This window comes from Pavona decussata, unplaced genomic scaffold, assembly GCF_977016875.1.
Source record: "Pavona decussata unplaced genomic scaffold, jaPavDecu1.1 SCAFFOLD_87, whole genome shotgun sequence".
Classification (NCBI taxonomy): domain Eukaryota; kingdom Metazoa; phylum Cnidaria; class Anthozoa; order Scleractinia; family Agariciidae; genus Pavona; species Pavona decussata.
The window spans coordinates 6,452,071-6,470,525 of NW_028145504.1; the positions used below are offsets into that span (position 1 = coordinate 6,452,071).

Below are 18,455 nucleotides of genomic sequence, written 5' to 3' on the forward strand. Positions count from 1 at the left end.
AGGTGACGTCATCGGGTTATTCTTCGGAGCAGCCACGAACCGAGATCCGATTATACCGGAAATTGACCTGCATTCACTCTCTTTCAGTAGTAATGGCGGACGACGTCGGGGAAATAAAGACTTCGAACGTTTGTTAGGATTCGTTATGGCAGAATACAGAGTTCTTTCTACTTTCGTTTCTCGGCGTCTGAACACTGACCTCAAGGATTTTACGTTCGATTTGTGGAAGAAACGTGGAACTATGAAAACAGTTAAGATTTGCTCAGGTAACATCGGCCTACGGGAGGTTAACATCGACCTAAAGGAGGTTAACATCGGCCTACGGGAGGTTAACATCGACCTAAGAGGTACGTTTTATAGCACCACGTTTGTATCGTATGTGTTATACTGGCACAATCGTACACATGGAAAGCTTATTTGCAAGCATTAAAACTTACAATCTTGCAGGAGCTTTTCTAATCATTGACCTGAGTGTCATTTCATTTAATGCCAACTCATAACATCCACTCACAGGAGGTTAACATCTACCTAAGGGAGGTACAGTGGCTCACAGTGTACATTTTATAACTTAAATGTCATAAAAGTCAATTCAAAGGCATAGAAGCTTACTCTCTAGCAAGGAAACTTGGCATCATAAGGAGCTTTTCTATCATTGACTTGAATTTCATAATTTTCATTTTTACCAACTCATAACATCCGCCTATAGGAGGTAAACATCTACCTAAGGGAGGTTATGGTATTATAATAAGGAAGGATGGACTTGAAGAAAGCTTACAAATCTTAAGGGGCTTTTGCATTTCGTGTATGTGCCATTTTTGTATAAATTTATTTAATATAAATAATAATAATAATAATTATTATTATTATTATTATTATTATTATTATTATTATTTGAAAAGCCTTTTAATCTCACTAGAATGAGATAAATGAGAGTTTTCTCATTTTTTTATTTACACTCATAACATGGAATACAGTGAAAGGCAATTTTTCTCTTGTTGTTGTTGTCATTTTTTTCTTGGTTGACCCCATCAACCTGTAATTTCCACATTAAGTTTTGCTAGAAGTGACTGTTTATGACTGTAGAAATGATAGATCAATTTTTAAAAAATATAACCCTTAATTAATATGTCAGAATTTATTTTAATTTAATTTGTGATCTGACTTACAAGAGGTTTGACTGTTTGACTGCTTCATTTTTTATTTGCCATTAACCAAAAAATACAACATAAATACATTAAAGATGATACACAATATTCCTACTAAACTATTTACATGATGAAATGTGTTAAAGGCTAGGAAGCCTATATAGAAGCCTGGGGCTTATTAACTATAGGCGTCCTGGAACTATAGGATAAACCATAGAAGTTAATGGTACTGAATGAAAATTCCAATTAATTTTTTTTTAAAAGAAGAAGAAAAAAAAAGAAAAAGGTGTGTAGCTCAACAAAGAGTCAATTTAACTTAGAAAGAAGGAATTTTCTAAGTCTTTTGCCAAACTGATGCTTTCACTGTTTTGAATTTCACGACTAAGCGAGTTGAAAAGCGTAGGACCTTGAAACCGAATTGAGAATTTTCGAAGATTAGTTTGACAATAAGGTATATAGAAAAGGTTGGAATTTCTTGTATTATAAGAATGTATCTGGCTTGCAAGAGTAAACATATCGCGAAAATAATTTGGAAGTAAGCTTCTTTTAAAAAGATACATAAATTTACCTATTTGGTATAAATAAATGTCAGAGAATTTTAAAATCTCCTGTTCTTTAAAAAGAACACCAGTATGAGCATCAAAAGAAACTTTAGATATTATTCTGATTATCTTCTTTTGCAGAACAATAATCCGATTTAAATTAGACTGAATGTCGATCCCCACACAGAAACACAATAAATTAAGTAAGGGTGAACTAGACTATAGTACAAGGAGCGTAAGGAGGTTTTGGGAAGGCAAAAACTAGACTTATAAGTAATACCTATTGATTTTGATATTTTTCTAGAAACACTAAGAATGTGAGGCTTCCATGACAAATGCTCATCGAGGATAACACCTAAAAATACTGTCTCTTTCACACGTTGAATTGCATTGTTGTCAATTTGAATAGATATATCAAGTGTTTTCCTCCTTTTGGGTGGTCTAAAAACCATAAAATTTGATTTTTTAAAGTTAATGGACAGCTTGTTTGCTCCACACCATTGAGTTAATTTAAGCATTTCAGAATTCAAGATTCCAGGAAGCAAGTTAAAATCTTTGTGGGAGAAAAATATGTTTGTATCATCTGCAAAAAGAATAAAATCCACGACCTTTGACACGTTACACAGATCATTTATATAGAGTAGAAAGAGTAGGGGACCTAGTATAGAACCCTGGGGTAACCCGCACTTAATTTTGCAAGACTCCGAACTGACACCATTAAATTCCACATATTGTTGTCTATTGCTTGCTGGTAGATAGCTTTCGAACCCTCTAAGTGAAGTGCAACGAACACCATAATGCTCTAATTTTGAAATCAAAATGTTATGATCAACGCTGTCAAAGGCCTTGGACAAGTCTATAAAAATACCAACTGTGCATTCCTTATTGTCAATGGCGGAAGAGATTTTGTCATATAAACAAGTAAGAGCATAAGCGCTAGCCGTAGAGTGATGCTTGCGAAAACCATACTGATTGTCAGAGAGAATGTTATGATTATTAAGAAACCTTAAAAGACGATTGTACATTACTCTCTCATTGCTTACTACAGTACATTAACAATATTGGTTTTATTTTATTTCTTTTCAGAATGCAATACTTAAACTGCACAGACCGCTGAAGAAACAGCTACTTCAAAGACACCTATGACTCATTAATTCCACCAAAGACATTGTGTGCTCAATTCATAGGCATAGAAGCTTACTCTTCAGCAGGGAAACTTGGGATCATAAGGAGCTTTTTTATCATTGACTTGAATTTCATTTTATTTTTACCAAGTGATAACAATTCCACCTACTTATACAGGAGGTAAACATCTACCTGAGGGAGGTCATGATGTTTATTAATTATAGCACCATGGAAGTATGTATTATAATAGGGAAGAATTGACTTGAAGAAAGCTTATGAATTTTAAGGGGCTTAATTGCACTTCATGCACAAGGCCCTCAAATTTGGAATGACAACCCTCTTGATTAAGGTTATTCGCTTACTATCTCGAATTGTAGACAAAAACTTAGAGATTACTTCCAATCAAATTGTGAATTCATGTCCTTTTGAACTCTCGTATACAGGGCTTAGCTTAATTTAATATTTTATTGGTTATTTATTTAATTTTTTTTTCATTTAAGTTATTATTATTATTATTATTATTATTATTATTATCACCACTATTATTAACATTAATATTTATCTATTTATTTATTTATTTGTAAACTGTAAAGTAATTGCACCATTTTGACCAATCTCCTGTATAAATTGTGCCATATAAGCCCCCGGCTTTGGCATCTCAATATCGATTTACAGGTATTACTTATTACCATGCACTCTCTTGTACTATCATTATGAATAAAGAGCATTATATATTATATTGTCTCAGTTGTTCAATAATTATTGTATTCAAAAAGAAGAAAAAAAAAGAGAAAAGTCCAAATTCTCCAATGCCAAAGGTACAGTGTAAATTCAGTTCAATTTCTCTACCCCAGCCAAATTCAATTCCCTTCTTCCCAGGCATGGTACATGGTCAAATGCCATGTGGGAGGGGGGGGGGGGGGGGGCAAGGCATTTATTTTTTGTTCAAATTTGACTTGTTCTCCAACTCATGACAAAGTTCCACCCAAATTTCAAAGCATAGAGCTTACTTGATAACGAATGACACGTCATGAGCTTAAAAAATGAAAATGAAAACATTTAGGGGTGGTGATTTGGATCTTTTGAAAAGCACACTCAAAGGTTCATGGCATGGCTCAATTTCATTTTGACCTTTACTTGAGGTACAGATTTGTTGACTTACAAAATAATAGCTCTTTATGTCATATCTTTTTGACTCAATAGCCATAAAGATTAGCCACCATAACTGTAATAATTGAATATGGATATTTGAAAGATACATTTCAATATCAGGTGAAAGATTAAGTAGAAGAAAGACCCTCAGTTATTTTTTTGGGATTTCTTTTCACAACTGCTTAAGGACGGTGCCTACTAATAGCGAAGTATTTTTGCACCGTTTATCACTATGCGGGAAAAGCAGATCTTGGTAGCGGGTATTGAAAGCCAAATTTAAGGAAATTGGGGGTAACCACGCATTTTTTAGAGATAACCAAGCAACAATTTTTTATTATTCTAAAAAGCAGCAAAATACAAAGCAATGTATGGCGCTTTTTTCCAAATTGAAGCTTTATTATCTCTGACAAATGCATGATTTCCCCCCAATTTTCTTTTTGGATACCAAAATCACTTGCTAAATTCTGCTTTCTCCGCATAGTTTTAAAGTGCGCAAAATATCCCTGTAATAGTAGGCACCACCAATAGGAAACCCGAGTATCTCCAGATGCACAGAACGTATGCGCAGTAACAATAGTAGGCACCGTCCTTAAGTTCTAGAAAGGACTAAGAATCTTTCTTCCAATTAAACATTACTTAAAAATGTTGGTCATTTTGTATCTTTGCACTCCAAGTGGTACATATATACCAATCTACACAATTTCCTGCCAGAGAGGAACAAAATTATGACCATTTGCATCCAATCCATCATTATATGGGAGATCCTCCGTCAATTAACCCTGCAAACTTGAATATCAAATTTTACATAATTTTGCCATATGACGAGAGGTCAAGCTTGACAATAACAGTTCAACAACATCTGTTGTACACAATGTCTTTTGAGGAATTGATGAGTCATAGGTGTCTTTGAAGTAGCAGTTTCTTCAGCGGTCTGCATAGTTTAAGTATTGCATTCTGAAAAGAAATAAAATAAAACCAATATTGTTAATGTACTGTAGTAAACAGTCAAACAGTCAAACCTCTTGTAAGTGATCACAAATTAAATTAAAATAAATTCTGACATATTAAGGGTTATATTTTTAAAAATGATCTATCATTTCAACAGTCATAAACAGTCACTTCTAGCAAAATTTAACGTGGAAATTACAGGTTGATGGGGTCAACCAAGAAAAAACGACAACAACAACAAGAAAACAATTGCCTTTAATCATCATAACAGCTATTATGCTATTTTAATGCACCTGCATTTTTGCTATTTAAACCCATAACACCTCTCACAGCAAATCTTTGTGGCTGTAAAATTGTTTCATTAGATGAATATAAATGGCCCAACATAGGTCAGTGTGTTGCCCAAAAAAAAATTTTGATAATAATATATTATATTCCATGTTATGAGTGTAAATAAAAAAATGAGAAAACTCTCATTAATCTCATTCTTGTGAGATTAAAAGGCTTTTCAAATAATAATAATAATAATAATAATAATAATAATAATAATAATAATAATAATTCTTTATAAATAAATTTGTTCTAAAACGGCATGTACACGAAATGCAAAAGCCTCTTAAGATTCGTAAGCTTTCTTCAAGTCCATCCTTCCTTATTATAATACCATAACCTCCCTTAGGTAGATGTTTACCTCCTATAGGCAGATGTTATGAGTTGGTAAAAATGAAAATTATGAAATTCAAGTCAATGATAGAAAAGCTCCTTATGATCCCAAATTTCCCTGCTAGAGAGTAAGCTTCTATGCCTATGAATTGACTTTTATAATACATATATAAGTTATAAAATGTACACTGTGAGCCACTGTACCTCCCTTAGGTAGATGTTAACCTCCTGTAGGTGGATGTTATGAGTTGGCATTAAATGAAATGACACTCAGGTCAATGATTAGAAAAGCTCCTGCAAGATTGTAAGTTTTAATGCTTGCAAATAAGCTTTCCATGTGTACGATTGTGCCAGTATAACACATACGATACAAACGTCGTGCTATAAAACGTACCTCCCTTAGGTCGATGTTAACCTCCCGTAGGCTGATGTTGAGAAAAGATAACATCGGCCTAAGGGAGGTGACGTCATCGGGTTATTCCTCGGAGCAGCCAATCCGAGATCCGATTATACCGGAAATTGACGTGCATTAATTCACTCTTTTTTAGTAGTAATGGCGGACGACGTCGGTGAAATAAAGACTTCGAACGTTTGTTAGGATTCGTTATGGTAGAATACAGAATTCTTTCTACTTTCGTTTCTCGGCGTCTGAACACTGATCTCAAGGATTTTACGCTTGATTTGTGGAAGAAACGTGGAACCATGAAAACAGTCAAGATTTGCTCAGGTAACATGGTTAACATCGGCCTAAAGGAGGTTAACATCGGCCTACGGGAGGTTAACATCGACCTAAGGGAGGTACGTTTTATAGCACCACTTTTGTATCGTATGTATTATACTGGCACAATCGTACACATGGAAAGCTTATTTGCAAGCATTAAAACTTACAATCTTGCAGGGGCTTTTCTAATCGTTGACCATGAGTGTCATTTCATTTATTACCAACTCATAACATCCACCTACAGGAGGTTAACATCTACCTAAGGGAGGTAGAGTAGCCTACAGTGTACATTTTATAGTTTATGTTTTATAGTAGTCAATTCATACGCATATAAGCTTACACTCTAGCAGGGAAACTTGGGATCATAAGGAGCTTTTCTATCATTGACTTGAATTTCATAATTTTCATTTTTACCAACTCCTAACCTCCACCTACAGGAGATAAACATCTACCTAAGGGAGGTTATGGTATCATAATAAGGAAGGATGGACTTGAAGAAAGATTACGAATCTTAAGGGGCTTTTGCACTTCGTGTACATGCCGTTTTAGAATAAATTTATTTATAAAAATTTATTATTTTCATTATTATTATTATTATTATTATTATTATTATTATTATTATTATCAAGGAAGGGGAGCAATATGCCAAAACCATTGTCATGGATCAGAAGCCGAATTTCATTCGCACTGTTAAGATTTGCACTCGTGTGTCTTAGAGGGTCTAGGACATTACGAAGAATTCAACGTGACACCAAGAACGGGGACATTGACATTGAAACTGCAGAAGGGGCCATTTGAGAGATGCGTATTTTGTTTATGTTTTTTTCTTTTCTTTTTATCAAGTGGAACTGATTTTAAAATGCCGAATTTCATTTTTTTAAAAACTTCATGACATTTTTTTTCTTTTACTTTACAAAAACATTATGTTTGAAAGTAGTCTGTTTCTTTTTTTTTCGCAATCGAATATTTAAAAAAAAAATTATTACTGAAAAATATTTTCTTTTTTTAATCGAAGTGAATTGTAAATTGGTTTTTAATAGCTCTTTATTATATACTTTTAACTTGTAAATAGCAATTTGTGTGGAATATTTTAATAAAGATTATAATTATTAAATTATTATTATTATTGTTATTATTATTATTACAATCGGACCTCTTTTAAGGGGCCACCTATTAAGCGGCCACCCTCCATTAAGCAGCCATTCTCCAAAGTCCCAAATTATTTGTCAGTAAAATGCTGTATGCAATACCTCTGTTCAACGGCCACCTCTATTAAGCGGCCGCGGCCACCTTTTTGCTGTTGCAAGTTTAGTATTTATTGTTTTTCTACCTCTATTAAGCGGCCAGCAAATTATCTTCTCAAGCGAAATGGTGACAGATAATATGAAAGTGAAATATTTTGAGCTAAAATTTTTACAGACTGTTGTGACATAGATTTGTAATTTTTCTGTACATACTCAACACTAAAAAATATTGTACTTATCGACTACATGCTCTCTGTGTTAGAGCTAGAACTTTGCCCCGACTTGAAGTGCGCAAATACAGGGCACTTAATGTTTTGTTTCAATGATTTTTGCATTTATCTTCACATCTGTTCACTGAACAATAATCCAATTTAAATTAGACTGATATGTCGATCCCCACACAGAAACACAATAAATTAAGTAAGGGTAAACTAGACTATAGTACAAGGAGCGTAAGGAATTTTTTGGGAAGGCAAAAACTAGACTTATAAAATTAATAATACCTATTGCTTTTGATATTTTTCCAGAAACACTAAGAATGTGAGGCTTCCATGACAAATTCTCATCGAGGATAACACCTAAAAATACTGTCTCTTTCACACATTCAATTGCATTGTTGTCAATTGAATAGATATATCAAGTGTTTTCCTCCTTTGGGGTGGACTAAAAACCATAAAATTTGATTTTTTAAAGTTAATGGACAGCTTGTTTGCTCGACACCATTGAGTTAATTTAAGCATTTCAGAATTCAAGATTCCAGGAAGCAAGTTAAAATCTTTGTGGGAGAAAAATATGTTTGTATCAATTCATCTGCAAAAAGAATAAAATCCACGACCTTTGACACGTTACACAGATCATTAATTTTATAAAGAGTAGAAAGAGTAGGGGACCTAGTATAGAACCCTGAGTCACCCTGCACTTAATTTTGCAAGACTCCGAACTGACACCATTAAATTCCACATATTGTTGTCTATTGCTTAGATAGCTTTCGAACCCTCTAAGTGAAGTGCCACGAACACCATAATGCTCTAATTTTGAAATCAAAATGTTATGATCAACGGTGTCAAAGGCCTTGGACAAGTCTATAAAAATACCAACTGTGCATTCCTTATTGTCAATGGCAGAAGAGATTTTGTCATATAAACAAGCAAGAGCATAAGCGGAGTGATGCTTGGGAAAACCATACTGATTGTCAGAGAGAATGTTATGATTATTAAGAAACCTTGAAAGACGATTGAACATTACTCTCTCATTGCTTACTACAGTACATTAACAATATTGGTTTTATTTTATTTCTTTTCAGAATGCAATACTTAAACTGCACAGACCGCTGAAGAAACAGCTACTTCAAAGGCACCTATGACTCATTAATTCCACAAAAGACATTGTGTACTCAATTCATAGGCATAGAAGCTTACTCTTCAGCAGGGAAACTTGGGATCATAAGGAGCTTTTTTATCATTGACTTGAATTTCATTTTATTTTTACCAAGTGATAACAATTCCACCTACGTATACAGTAGGCAAGCATCTACCTGAGGGAGGTTATGATGTTTATAGCACCATACAAGTATGTATTATAATAGGGAAGAATTGACTTGAAGAAAGCTTATGAATCTTAAGGGGCCTTTGCACTTTGTGCACAAGGCCCTCAAATTTGGAATGACAACCCTCTTGATTTAGGCAATTCGCTTACTATCTCGAATTGTAGACAAAAACGTAGAGATTACTTCCAATCAAATAATTTGTGAATTCATGTCCTTTTGAACTCTCGTATACACGGCTTAGCTTAATTTAATATTTTGTTATTTATTTAATTTTTTTCATTTAAGTTATTATTATTATTATTATTATTATTATTATTATTATTATTACCACTATTATTAACATTAATATTTATCTATTTATTTATTTATTTATTTATTTGTAAACTGTAAAGTAATTGCACCATTTTCACCAATCTCCTGTATGAATTGTGCCATATAAGCCCCCGGCTTCGGCATCTCAATATCGATTTATTACTTATTACCATGCACTCTCTTGTACTATTACATTATGAATAAAGAGCATTATACATTATATTGTCTCAGTTGTTCAATAATTATTGTTTTCAAACAGAAGAAAAAAAAAAGAGAAAAGTCCAAATTCTCCCATGCCAAAGGTACAGTGTAAATTCAGTTCAATTTCTCTACCCCAGCCAAATTCAATTCCCTTCTTCCCAGGCATGGTACATGGTCAAATGCCATGTGGGGGGGGGGGGGGACAAGGCATTTATTTTTTGTTCAAATTTCACTTGTTCTTTAACTCATGACAAAGTTCCACCCGTAGTTAGAAGCATAGAGCTTACTTGATAACAAATGGCACGTCATGAGCTTAAAACATGAAAATGAAAACATTTAGGGGTGGTCATTTGGATCTTTTGATGGCATGGCTCAATTTCATTTTGACCTTTACTTGAGGTACAGATTTGTTGACTTACAAAATAATAGCTCTTTATGTTATATCTTTTTGACTCAATAGCCATAAAGGTTAGCAAGCATAACTGTTATTGAATATGGATATTTGAAAGATGCATTTCAATATCAGGATTAAGTAGAAGAAAGACCCTCAGTTATTTTTTGGGATTTCTTTTCACAACTGCTTAAGGACGGTGCCTACTAATAGCAAAGTATTTTTGCACGGTTTATCACTATGCGGAAAATTAAGCAGATCTTGGTAGTGGGTATTGAAATCCAAAAAGGAAATTGGGGGTAACCACGCATTTTTTAGAGATAACTAAGCAACAATTATTCTAAAAAGCAGCAAAATACAAAGCAATGTATGGTGCTTTTTTCCAAATTGAAGCTTTATCTCTGAAAAATGCATGGTTTCCCCCCTAATTTTCTTTTTGGATACCAAAATCACTTGCTAAGTTCTGCTTTCTCCGCATAGTTTTAAAGTGCGCAAAAATATCCCTGTAATAGTAGGCACCACCCATAGGAAACCCGAGTATCTCCAGATGCGCAGAACATATGTGCAGTAACAATAGTAGGCACCGTCCTTAAGTTGTAGAAAGGACTAAGAATCTTTCTTCCAATTAAACATTACTAAAAAATGTTGGTCATTTTGTATCTTTGCACTCTAAGTGGTACATATATACCAATCTACACAATTTCCTGCCAGAGAGGAACAAAATTATGACCATTTGCATCCAATCCATCATTATATGGGAGATCCTCAATCAATTAACCCTACTAACTTGAAATATCAAATTTTACATAATTTTGCCACATGATGAGAGGTCAAACTTGACAATAACAGTTCAACAACATCTGTTGTACACAATGTCTTTTGAGGAATTAATGAGTCATAGGTGTCTTTGAAGTAGCAGTTTCTTCAGTGGTCTGCACAGTTTAAGTATTGCATTCTGAAAAGAAATAAAATAAAACCAATATTGTTAATGTACTGTAGTAAGCAGTCAAACTTTCGAATTGCTGGATTCGCTAGCATCGTTTTCTAACGAGTGAACCGTCGAAGGTGATGATATGCAACATGCTAGCTTTGACTGCCCTGAATAATGTGAGTTTTTACTACTACACTTTGCTTGATTTTAATAATTCAAAGTTTAATGTCAAGCTTGTCAAAAACCATTTACCTTCATTTACATTAACAGTATGAAGGCAATGCTCTTTTACAAACGGAGACAAAAAAAAATGCTCAGTCTGCAGTCTGCACGGTTTACCTGACCGTGCAGAATCAGTTGCAAAAAAGTCCAGCATACTCTTGACTAATAACTCTAGTGTTTAATACTACCCTAGCGAGTGAAAAAAAAATGTTCTATCGAGAAAGTGCTGACAGTTGATGGTTAGGTGTCTCTTTAAAAGTACTGAAAAATGTGTTTTAAAAAGGACAACACAATACACGAAAAGAAAATGTGAAAAGTAAGCTTGAGGACAAAATTTATTTATTACAGTGAATCTCACAAATGTGCCCCACAGAAGAGATTGGAAATTCTGGGGGCCAGGGAGATTCTCACAGACCAAAAAAAAAATTAAAGAAATGTATGGCCTTTAATTCGAATTTCCAGATGGATGAGGGTTTCTTATTTAAGAAATCCCTTCCATGGGGTAGACCTACATTTTGGAGCCACACAATGGTCTGGGACTCATGATCAGGTCAAGTGAAAAAAATGATATCAAAGCTAAGTTTAAATGTATGCATTTTTTTTCAGGTTCAGTTCACATTAATACCTTTCACTGAAGAGAGAACTTGACTGTACAGTTTGTGACTAAATCTGAAACTTATAAGCCTAACTGTTTAAAGCCCTGGCCAAACGGGAATTATGTTTGATGACCAAACATTATCAAACATTGTTCGGTGATCAAACATTTTACCGTTTGGCCAACTTGTCTGATGACGTTTGAACTCCATCAAACATGCGATCAAACAACATCAAACATTTCTTTTGTTCTGATGTTTGTTGTAATTGGTGATGTTTGGTTCATTTGGCCAGGTGAATCAAACATGTTTGGCTGGCAGATTCAGCCACAACTCCCTGTGTTCTGATGTTTGACAATGTTTGATAAAACATGTTTGATGATGTTTCATCATCAAACATTTCCTGTTTGGCCAGGGCATTAATAGTAAATCACAACCAGCTTATGTATGCAAAAGTCTATTAATATTTATTGCAGTCAGAAACCCATAAGGGGTTGAAACGTGCAACTTTCCTTTGTGCACTTAGAAACAAGCTTCCGAATATTCAATTTATTCAAAAAATAACCCAACTGAAGAGAATTTAACCAATCAAAATTGCAATAGGAGCTGCTGCAGATCCTCTCCCGCAAATTCAAACCTTTGCAAGGAATCGCCTGTAGTCTGCCTTTTTATGTCTCTTTCACTATTGTTGTTGCAAAATTCAAAGAACTCTTACTGTACGTGAATTCGTCTCAACAAGCAAGGTGCTGGATGTAAGCAATGTATAAGAAGGTAATTGTCCTGAATATAAACATCGAAATGGTCAGCTTCATTAAATTTACAGCACATGCTAACGCACACGAGAAGGCTTTATCTTGCTTTTGACAACCTAAGTAAAATAAAGTTAACTTTCGTTTCTGTCAGTACTTTAAAAAACTTTACTAAGACACAGTTAATGAAATTCTTTAGTTTCTGTGCGAAGTTTTCAGCTTCAAGGTTGGAATTCAAGTAGTTGGCGTAAAAGAAAAATTTCATTACGTGTGTCGCTACATGTATAATGCACACGTACAATCTTCATGTTTCCAAATATGGTATTTAGCAAAACTGGATTTTCCAACGCTGTGAACGCACGTTACTTGTTTCAAACTCTTATCGGTTTCTTGTACAGTGCAGCAATTGGATGGTGATGAAAATCATCAGCTACTTTGCTTAGAGAAGTGGGCAGAAGGATTCTTTCAGAGAGTAGGTCACTCAACTTAAGCCAGATGCCTACTTCTAATTTTATTAAAATCCCTAATTGATTTTATTGTTGTTGTAAATAAATGTAGAAGTAAGCTAAGTTTTTCTGGAGAAACATTTCTCTACACTAGGAGATAAATTAGGAATATATTATCAATGTTAGTACATGTTTATATATACACACTTAGTGTATAGTTACGCATGGTGACTTATGAGGACATAAGTATAGTTACACACCCGCACTGTGGGGTCCGCTAATGTATTAGTGGGGACAAAATCCAGACCCCACAGATACATGCCCTTAAAACTGCATTTTTTGGCCAGAAATTGGGTTTGAGCTACAAGGTAAATACGTCCCCATAATACGGTTTTGAGTAAAACTTACTCACAAGTCCCCACAAGGTCTCAAAAAAGTGAGTAAGAAAAAAAACCGTTTTCTCAATTTCTTTTCTACAGAGATAGTTTAACATCATCTTTGAAAGCTGACCATGTAGTTTGTTTGGAAAAAACTACTTTAATGTGCAAATACTCACAGACATTTCATCAAGCAGATACTCACATTTGCCATGTAATGTAGTTTTTTTTATTGATCAAAGATTTGCTAGATTTAAAACATTAAAACTTTTTACAAGGCTAAAAAACCTTAAAAAAGAAAAAAAAATCGAAAGTTTTCGACTTAAGGAAGTCATCATCGAGGTAACGTGATGACTTACTCACTTTTTTTAGACCCTGTGGGGACTCAAGCATTAACATGATGACTTCAAAATCATTAGGTTTCTTTATAAAGAGTTTTAGCCTTAAATAAATCAAAAAATAAATAGTTTGGACAATTCTGTTAAATTTATTATCACCTAAACTACACACGCAGTCGCACTAACAATAATAAAACAAATTGCCAACTGCACTTAAAGGTTATTATATGACTTAACTGGAGCAACAGTTTTGTAGAAAGGCCAGATACCATGATGCACCTTTGGATATAAAAGGTAAGGTTACATGATTAATTTGTAACCCTCAACTTTCACTATAACATCACTGCAGATTAGTCTATTTGCTGTGAAAGTTTTTCACAAATGAAACAGAAGAGTATTTGTTCCTGCAACTTTTTCAGCCTGACCTTAAAGTGAACTCATTCACATTCTCAAATTGCTACAACCCTTGGAAACAACGGAAACCAAAGAACACTGTTACTAGTTTTCTCGTGGATTTGTGGATCAAAAAACCAACCAACTGCAAAGCTAGGAAGCTTAAGCATTGACAGATTTGACAGATTCATAGACTGAAATGCATTACCAGTTTCAGTGCAGAGAAAAAAAGATATTATTAGATATTAAAAGATATTGTCACAGACAATAACTAACAATTGAAGGGAGGGGGATAACAACATCCTATACAATTTTTGGCCATTTTTGAAAGTGTTCAGAAGTAGCTGAATTTTGGCATGTGGATGTAGTTTCACTAGATAAACAATGTTGCAGATTTTTTTTCGCTGTTTGGCTCTTCGTTTTCGAGAAATAACATACCGTATTTACTTGAATAAGCGCCGCCCTCGGATAAGCGCCGCGGTCACGATGGGGTGCTTATTCGAGGAATTCTGTTACTTAAAAACCCCTATAAAGAAAGTCTAAAATAGCACCGAAAATGTCTTTCTTTAGAAACGGTTGTTGTAGAAGAAAAGAGTTAGATCTGAGTTGAGTGAAAACAACGCTGAAAAGTGCGGAAAGAGGTGAATGGTGACAGCGAAAAGACACTGCTGTTACTAACTGTAATTTTTTTGTACAGATTGAAGATATGCTGTTAAATTAAAAGAAAAGATTTCTTTGTAGGGTCCAATTTTTAAATAAGCGCAGCGCTCGAATAAGCGCCGCACTAAAGGCGCAAAAACTTTAATAAGCGCCGCAGCGCTTATTCAAGTAAATACAGTATGCAAAAAACCTTGAATTTCGTTAAGCAGCTTTCTTTGAAACCCTTGTCTTATTGTTCTTTGAAATCAAGGTGAACCATAGCAGAGAGCTGCTAAGTAAGTAGCAAGGTAAATATTCTGTCACTTTTTGCCAAGATTGAACAAAATAATTGTTTTAGTATATATATATATATATATATATATATATATAATATAATGCAAGAGATAGGTTATTCAGTCATTTATTCGCTACTCTGAGTTTCATGCTTCTTGTGAAGCAATCATCAGGCAACTGCCAGAAATAACGGTTACAATAAGAGAAATTTGAAAATACAGAACAATAGACAATAGATGCTAACTTCTTTGCGTGACGTGTCACACGGGATCGTTATCAGTAACTAAAAAAGAACACTGTTTAGTAGTAATTTCCTAGCATGTCACAAGAAGCATGAAACTCAGAGTAGCGAATAAATGACCGAATAACCTATCTCTTGCATTATATTATAATTATTGCTCTAGTTCAGCTATCGAGCACTTTTAAGTTGATGAAGATTTCAACCTATTTTTGGAATATATATATAAATATATACACAAAGTGATCTTAACAACAGGCACTCTCAACATTGTCAAAATGAAACCTTTAAATGTTTACACTATTGACCTCTCAATTCATGCATGGAAAACTTGCAAGCGGTACAAAGCATGGGCAAAACGTTTTACAGAATCTTTTAACATGGCAAAGCTAGTTGTTTAATCTTCATTAAAATCCTTGACACAAGCTAGCAAAATGGTTCTTTTACATCCTTCAAAACAACAATCTAAATCAAGTCACCTTGCAAAACAATCCTCCACTCAATCTAAGTTTTTAAAATTCACTTAAAATAAAAATTGTAGGGAATAATTCACCTGAAAACGGTATACATTCTGCACAAAACTGTGGTGAAAAGGTGTTTAAAGGAGCTAAGCCATGATATTTTGAGCCATTTCTTTGACAGTCTAAATTACGGTTGAAGTCAATTATATAATTGAAAAACCTAAAAATATTAGTTTGCTGAGGAAAAACACTCCAACGAAGTGATTCTAAAACAAAAAGGATCAAGGATGGCTGAGGCTAGGGAAAATTGAAACAGATTGGAAATGACAATTCTGAGAAAGCTACTTTTTTTCAAAATAAAGAAACGATGAACAGATGTAGCTCTTTTAAGGACTTTGGAACATATTTGACCTGGTAACTAAACCATATAAAGTGCTTTGCTTGCTTCTGCAGACTCACTGTCATCAATTGCTGAAAATGGCTTGCTGTTTGAATGGTAGCATATTAAGTGTATATCGGTGGCAGCTGTAATTGATAGAGGTGAGCATTGCTTTATTTTGTTGTAATTATTTATGACTGACGCTTCCTTCCAGCCATGTAAAATTTTCTTAAAAATTTGCCCATTTCTTTATATTTTAAGTATTTTCTTGTAGAATTTCTGATTCAGAAACACTGATGGAAGGCAAGTTTATGCCAGCCAATTTGTTTTTGTTTGGAGCAACATTCGCTGGTTAGGGAGTGAATACTAATGCTCAATTTAGCCAGAGATAGTGAACCAATCAGATTGCTCGAAACACCAAAATCACTAAGTGTGTATATATATATAAACATGTACTAACATTGATAATATATTCCTAATTTATGACTCCTAGTGTAGAGAAATGTTTCTCCAGAAAAACTTAGCTTACTTCTACATTTATTTACAACAACAATAAAATCAATTAGGGATTTTAATAAAATTAGAAGTAGGCATCTGGCTTAAGTTGAGTGACCTACTCTCTGAAAGAATCCTTCTGCCCACTTCTCTAAGCAAAGTAGCTGATGATTTTCATCACCATCCAATTGCTGCACTGTACAAGAAACCGATAAGAGTTTGAAACAAGTAACGTGCGTTCACAGCGTTGGAAAATTCAGTTTTGCTAAATACCATATTTGGAAACATGAAGATTGTACGCGTGCATTATACACGTAGCGAAATACGCAATGAAATTTTTCTTTTACGCCAACTACTTGAATTCCAACCTTGAAGCTGAAAACTTCGCACAGAAACTAAAGAATTTCATTAACTGTGTCTTAGTAAAGTTTTTTAAAGTACTGACAGAAACGAAAGTTAACTTTATTTTACTTAGGTTGTCAAAAGCAAGATAAAGCCTTCTCGTGTGCGTTAGCATGTGCTGTAAATTTAATGAAGCTGACCATTTCGATGTTTATATTCAGGACAATTACCTTCTTATACATTGCTTACATCCAGCACCTTGCTTGTTGAGACGAATTCACGTACAGTAAGAGTTCTTTGAATTTTGCAACAACAATAGTGAAAGAGACATAAAAAGGCAGACTACAGGCGATTCCTTGCAAAGGTTTGAATTTGCGGGAGAGGATCTGCAGCAGCTCCTATTGCAATTTTGATTGGTTAAATTCTCTTGGGTTATTTTTTGAATAAATTGAATATTCGGAAGCTTGCTTCTAAGTGCACAAAGGAAAGTTACACGTTTCAACCCCTTATGGGTTTCTGACTGCAATAAATATTAATAGACTTTTACATACATAAGCTGGTTGTGATTTACTATTAATGCCCTGGCCAAACAGGAAATGTTTGATGATGAAACATCATCAAACATGTTTTATCAAACATTGTCAAACATCAGAACACAGGGAGTTGTGGCGGAATCTGCCAGCCAAACATGTTTGATTCACCTGGCCAAATGAACCAAACATCACCAATTACAACAAACATCAGAACAAAAGAAATGTTTGATGTTGTTTGATCGCATGTTTGATGGAGTTCAAACGCGATCAAACGTCATCAGACAAGTTGGCCAAACAGTAAAATGTTTGATCACCGAACAATGTTTGATAATGTTTGGTCATCAAACATAATTCCCGTTTGGCCAGGGCTTTAAACAGTTAGCCTTATAAGTTTCAGATTTAGTCACAAACTGTACAGTCAAGTTCTCTCTTCAGTGAAAGGTATTAATGTGAACTGAACCTGAAAAAAAATGCATACATTTAAACTTAGCTTTGATATCATTTTTTTCACTTGACCTGATCATGAGTCCCAGACCATTGTGTGGCTCCAAAATGTAGGTCTACCCCATGGAAGGGATTTCTTAAATAAGAAACCCTCATCCATCTGGAAATTCGAATTAAAGGCCATACATTTCTTTAATTTTTTTTTTGGTCTGTGAGAATCTCCCTGGCCCCCAGAATTTCCAATCTCTTCTGTGGGGCACATTTGTGAGATTCACTGTAATAAATAAATTTTGTCCTCAAGCTTACTTTTCACATTTTCTTTTCGTGTATTGTGTTGTCCTTTTTAAAACACATTTTTCAGTACTTTTAAAGAGACACCTAACCATCAACTGTCAGCACTTTCGCGATAGAACATTTGTTTTCACTCGCTAGGGTAGTATTAATCACTAGAGTTATTAGTCAAGAGTATGCTGGACTTTTTTGCAACTGATTCTGCACGGTCAGGTAAACCGTGCAGACTGCAGACTGAGCATTTTTTTTTTGTCTCCGTTTGTAAAAGAGCATTGCCTTCATACTGTTAACTTAAATGAG

The 18,455-nt window shown here is 34.3% G+C and overlaps 2 long non-coding RNA genes across 3 annotated transcripts; both read left to right on the forward strand.

The window, feature by feature from the left end:
- Positions 1-138: 138 nt before the first annotated feature.
- On the forward strand, positions 139-3,690 carry LOC146475096 (uncharacterized). Its single transcript, XR_014866111.1, has 2 exons — positions 139-347; positions 2,774-3,690. It is a non-coding gene; the product is annotated as an uncharacterized LOC146475096 (long non-coding RNA).
- A 2,351-nt stretch (positions 3,691-6,041) lies between these two features.
- On the forward strand, positions 6,042-13,858 carry LOC146475097 (uncharacterized). 2 transcript variants are annotated; one of them, XR_014866109.1, is made up of 3 exons: positions 6,042-6,373; positions 8,844-11,097; positions 11,750-13,858. It is a non-coding gene; the product is annotated as an uncharacterized LOC146475097 (long non-coding RNA). The 2 variants fall into 2 exon arrangements; XR_014866110.1 differs by lacking the exon at positions 8,844-11,097.
- The last annotated feature ends 4,597 nt before the right edge of the window (positions 13,859-18,455 follow it).